Consider the following 6,188-nt stretch of genomic DNA (forward strand, 5'->3'; position numbering starts at 1 on the left):
AAGGCAAATGAAGGAGATAGTATGCAATGAACCTCCAGCGCTGAATGCCAAATCGGGTGCATCCGATTGGTGCAATCACAGTCAGTCTCAGCGCAGGGCCCAGCGCAGGGCTGAGCTGTCTTCTGAGCATGCTGTCAGCCAAGCATCATAAACTGTCTGGGTTTGTGGGATTAAAGCGTGTGGGATTGAGTGTGAGGATAGTAGTGAGGCCTGCAGGTCCCGGGAAATGGAATCTTAGCCCCCCAGTAAAGGAAATGGAACAGGTTCCATCCTAGCTCCCCAGTAAAGGAAATGGAGCAGGTTCCCTCTTAGCCCCCGAGTAAAGGAAATGGAGCAGGTTCCATCTTAGCTCCCCAGTAAAGGAAATGGAGCAGGTTCCATCTTAGCCCCCCAGTAAAGGAAATGGAACAGGTTCCATCTTAGCCCCCCAGTAAAGGAAATGGAACAGGTTCCCTCTTAGCCCCCCAGTAAAGGAAATGGAACAGGTTCCATCTTAGCCCCCCAGTAAAGGAAATGGAACAGGTTCCATCTTAGCCCCCCAGTAAAGGAAATGGACCAGGTTCCCTCTTAGCCCCCCAGTAAAGGAAATGGAACAGGTTCCATCCTAGCTCCCCAGTAAAGGAAATGGAGCAGGTTGCGTGCGCTAAGCGTGGTAAAATAAATGTACTGTACACATATGTTAATCAATAATTTCAATCGTCAATGGGCCTCTGCATAGCCAGGGGCTAAAATAGAACTTGGTTGTATTTTAGACGCTTGACACACTGCAAGTCCTGCCTCTCCCATCTACACATTGTTTTTTACGAGCATGTGCCCAAGGTGGTGATTGCAGTAGCAGTGCGTGTGTCAAAATAACTGGGGAAGCCAAGCAAAAAAACAAAATATATTACAACATATGTGTTGTGATAATTGCATTGTTTGCTCTATAACCTGTTAGTTCATATGCCTTAACACTGTGATATATAGGCCTTAGGCCTAGACAATAAGAAGACAGTGGCATAATAAACTCAACGACACATTTCATTCATTACAAAACCAGAGAGCAACATCTGTATGGTGAAGTCCACAAAGCATATTGCATGTAACAAACAGTTACATGACCTACAGCATGGTCAAGCATGGTAATGTTTCTGTTCTAAACTATTGATTTAGAACCACAGAGAGTTGCCGCAAGTCGCAAAGAAAACAGGAGCTGCCTCCTGGAAGCCTGGCTTCCCTTGGCATCCATGAATACACACCACTGGTTGATTGAAAGAGGAACGAGGTCCACACCTGCCCAGTTGGTGAAGGTAATGCACCTTAAAGTTGGTTGCCAAGCGCAATAAAATCCACAGAAGATGAAGATGAACGAGGAGAGATTTCTGAAAGAAAACAAACTAAAAACAAATTAGATTTCCCCTTTTTATCTGTGTATTAATTGTCGGAGTAGAGAACACACGATTTCGTATGACTCAACATGGGTCAAAATTCTACAAAGAACCACAAAAAAAGGACCATATGCATTTCAGGTAAAATAACAACCCAATTATAAAATACACTGTCTGTAAAATGTATATAGTATGCATAAGCTGGAAGTAGAAGCCTATGTGTTGTTGTCTATTAGTTTACTCCAATTAGGGGAGGTAGGGTTAGGTGAAAATAATAAAGGAATATATATTTACTAAAAATATATAATGGGGGATTGGAAATGCAGACAATTACATTGATTGAAACTACAATCTATCAGTAATGTTAAAGCTAATCTACCCCCTAAAAAACATATACACTACCGTTCAAAGGTTTTATAGTTTTGATGTCTTCACTATTATTCTACAATATAGAAAATAGTTTAAAAAAAAGATTTTAAAAAGTATGTATACCGTTCAAACGTTTGGGGTACTTAGAAATGTCCTTGTTTTTGAAAGAAAAGCACATTTTTTTGTCCATTAAAATAGCATCAAATTGATCAGAAATACAGTGTAGACATTGTTAATGTTGTAAATTAGTATTGTAGCTGGAAACGGCTGATAGGTGTACAGAGGCCCATTATCAGCAACCATCACTCCTGTGTTCCAATGGCACATTGTGTTAGCTAATCCAAATTGATCATTTTAAAAGGCTAATTCATCATTAGAAAACCCTTTTGCAGTTATGTTAGCAAGCTGACAAATGTTGTGCTGATTTTAGAAGCAATACAACTGGCCTTCTTTAGACTAGTTGAGTATCTGGAGCATCAGCATTTGTGGGTTCAATTACAGGCTCAAAATGGACAGAAACAAAGAACACCCTTCTGAAACTCATCAGTCTATTCTTGTTCTGAGAAATGAAGGCTATTCCATGAGAGAAATTGCCAAGAAACTGAAGATCTCATGCAATGCTGCGTACTCCCCCTTCACAGAACAGCACAAACTGGATTTAAACAGAATAGAAAGAGTGGGAGGCCCCGGTGCCCAACTGAGCAAGAGGACAAGTACATTAGAGTGTGTAGTTTGAGAAACAGATGCCTCACAAGTCCTCAACTGGCAGCTTCATTAAATAGTACCCGTAAAACACCAGTCTCAACATCAACAGTGAAGAGGCGACTCCGGGATGCTGGCCTTCTAGGCAGAGTTGCAAAGAAAAAGCCATATCTCAGACTGGACAATAAAAATAAAAGATTAAGATGGGCCAAAGAACACAGACACTGGACAGAGGAAGATTGGAAAAAAGTGTTATGGACAGATGAATCTAAGTTTAAGGTGTTTGGATCACAAAGAGGAACATTCGTGAGACGCAGAAAATATTAAAAGATGCTGGAGGAGTGCTTGACGCCATCTGTCAAGCATGGTGTAGGCAATGTGAAGGTCTGTGGGTGCTTTGGTGGTGGTAAAGTGAGAGATTTGTACATGGTAAAATGGATCTTGAAGGAAGACTCTCTCTCCCTTTTGCAACGCCATGCCATATCCTGTTGACGGCTCTTAATTGGAGCAAATTTCCTCTTACAACAGGACAATGATCCAAACTATGCAATAACTATTTAGGGAAGAAGCAGTCAGCTGGTATTCTGTCTATAATGAAGTGGCCAGCACAGTCATCGGATCTCAACCCTATTGAGCTTTTGTGAGAGCAGCTTGACAGTATGGTACATAAGAAGTGCCCATCAAGCCAATCCAATTTGGGGTAGGTGCTTCAGGAAGCATGGGGTGAAATCTCTTCAGATTACCTAAACAAATTGACAACTAGAATGCCAAAGCTCTGCAAGGCTGTAATTGCGGTAAATGGAGGATTATTTGACGAAAGCAAAGTAAAATAATCATTATTTATAACCTTGTCAACATCTAGACTATATTTTCTATTCATTTTGCAACTCATTTCATGTATGTTTTCATGGAAAACAAGGACATTTCTAAGTGACCCCAAACTTTTGACTGGTAGAGTATATATACAGTGGGGCAAAAAAGTATTTAGTCAGCCACCAATTGTGCAAGTTCTCCCACTTAAAAAAATGAGAGAGGCCTGTAATTTTCATCATAGGTACACTTCAACTATGACAGACAAAATGAGAAAAAAAATCCAGAAAATCACATTGTAGTATTTTTTATGAATTTATTTGCAAATTATGGTGGAAAATAAGTATTTGGTCAATAACAAAAGTTTATCTCAATACTTTGTTATATACCCTTTGTTGGCAATGACAGAGGTCAAACGTTTTCTGTAAGTCTTCACAAGGTTTTCACACACTGTTGCTGGTATTTTGGCCCATTCCTCCATGCAGATCTCCTCTAGAGCAGTGATGTTTTGGGGCTGTTGCTGGGCAACACGGACGTTCAACTCCCTCCAAAGATGTTCTATGGGGTTGAGATCTGGAGACTGGCTAGGCCACTCCAGGACCTTGAAATGCTTCTTACGAAGCCACTCCTTCGTTGCCCGGGCGGTGTGTTTGGGATCATTGTCATGCTGAAAGACCCAGCCACGTTTCATCTTCAATGCCCTTGCTGATGGAAGGAGGTTTTCACTCAAAATCTCACGATACATGGCCCCATTCATTCTTTCCTTTACATGGATCAGTCGTCCTGGTCCCTTTGCAGAAAAACAGCCCCAAAGCATGATGTTTCCACCCCCATGCTTCACAGTAGGTATGGTGTTCTTTGGATGCAACTCAGCATTTTTTGTCCTCCAAACACGACGAGTAAGGTTTTACCAAAAAGTTATATTTTGGTTTCATCTGACCATATGACATTCTCCCAATCTTCTTCTGGATCATCCAAATGCTCTCTAGCAAACTTCAGACGGGCCTGGACATGTACTGGCTTAAGCAGGGGGACACGTCTGGCACTGGCAGGATTTGAGTCCCTGGCGGCGTAGTGTGTTACTGATGGTAGGCTTTGTTACTTTGGTCCCAGCTCTCTGCAGGTCATTCACTAGGTCCCCCCCAGTGGTTCTGGGATTTTTGCTCACCGTTCTTGTGATCATTTTGACCCCACGGGGTGGGATCTTGCGTGGAGCCCCAGATCGAGGGAGATTATCAGTGGTCTTGTATGTCTTCCATTTCCTAATAATTGCTCCCACAGTTGATTTCTTCAAACCAAGCTGCTTACCTATTGCAGATTCAGTCTTCCCAGCCTGGTGCAGGTCTACAATTTTGTTTCTGGTGTCCTTTGACAGCTCTTTGGTCTTGGCCATAGTGGAGTTTGGAGCGTGACTGTTTGAGGTTGTGGACAGGTGTCTTTTATACTGATAACATGTTCAAACAGGTGCCATGAATACAGGTAACGAGTGGAGGACAGAGGAGCCTCTTAAAGAAGAAGTTACAGGTCTGTGAGACCCAGAACTCTTGCTTGTTTGTAGGTGACCAAATACTTATTTTCCACCATAATTTGCAAATAAATTCATTAAAAATCCTACAATGTGATTTTCTGGATTTTTTTTCTCATTTTGTCTGTCATAGTTGAAGTGTACCTATGATGAAAATTACAGGCCTCTCATCTTTTTAAGTGGGAGAACTTGCACAATTGGTGGCTGACTAAATACTTTTTTGCCCCACTGTATTATGATCAAGAACAAATTAGCATTCAACAGCAAGCAAGCTAAATGCCCATGAATGCTTGTGTGTTTCAACCTGTCCCCAAACTAATATAGTTGGTTCACAGTTTTGATATTTTAACCGGCGTGTCATGAACACATCTGGGCACGATGGCGCATACGCGGAGCCGGTCTGGTCAGCATGTTAGGTTTAGCTTAGTTCCAAACATTTTACAATAAACAGGAGCGTTCATCAGTGTATTGGTCTCAATCTTAATTTCATTTATTCTTTGTACCCAGCACCTGCAAGTTATTGGATGTGCGTTCTCTATATTTGTGTTAGGACCAAACCTAGTGAGAGAGTGTTGTCTTCAAGTCATCTTCCATAGGAGGATCTGCTCCAGCTTGACCCAAACAGATTAATGGACCTGTTTTGTGCTTTTCTGGGAAAAGAATGGCTAGTACACTCCTTTTGACCTTTCAGAAAATAAATGTTTCCAGTCTGTCAAACAGCCATGGTGGAGCTCATTAGGGCCCACAGCAAGGCTGTAGTGTGTGTGTGTTCAGAGGAAGACATTGTTAATGCCATCATAACCTCTCATCATATCTGCTTTACAGGTCTGAATTCTCTCCCTGGGTTTGCCTCAGACAGGGAAGCTGAAATGATCAGTTGACACACAGACAAACGGTGAGTCACGTGCTGCTTGCCAGAGGGGCCAAGAGGTGTGGGCCGCCGGCACGCCACGGTGAGAACCCCCCCCCCCCCTCCTGTCATTGCGCTCCGTTCCCCACCACTGAACAGCACAGCACAGCAGCAGCCAGTACACACGCTACAGCACAGCTCGTGAACACTGACACAAGGCCGAGAAATGCCCATCCATGGTTGTCTTCATCTTTCCTAATTGGCCAACTGTATGTAGCGGTCTTCAAGCCTTTGCCGCTCTCAGCTACATGTTGAGGAACGATGACTGGGGTTGAGCAGTACGTAGGGGAGATTACCAGCAGTACTTCTGAAAAGGAGGACGTTAATAAACCGGTCTGATTACATCACTGGAAGCAGGGAGACACATGCCTCCCTAAATCACTGGGAGGGGTGGGAAACTCAATTGATTCTGTGGCTTTACGTGCCGAGGGCCCTATACAATAGCAGATAAATATTCTCTATTTCTCCCTCTCTCTCCCTTTACAAACTCCCACGTGCCTTTTCA

Source organism: Oncorhynchus clarkii, chromosome 19 (genome assembly GCF_045791955.1).
Source record: "Oncorhynchus clarkii lewisi isolate Uvic-CL-2024 chromosome 19, UVic_Ocla_1.0, whole genome shotgun sequence".
Lineage (NCBI taxonomy): Eukaryota > Metazoa > Chordata > Actinopteri > Salmoniformes > Salmonidae > Oncorhynchus > Oncorhynchus clarkii.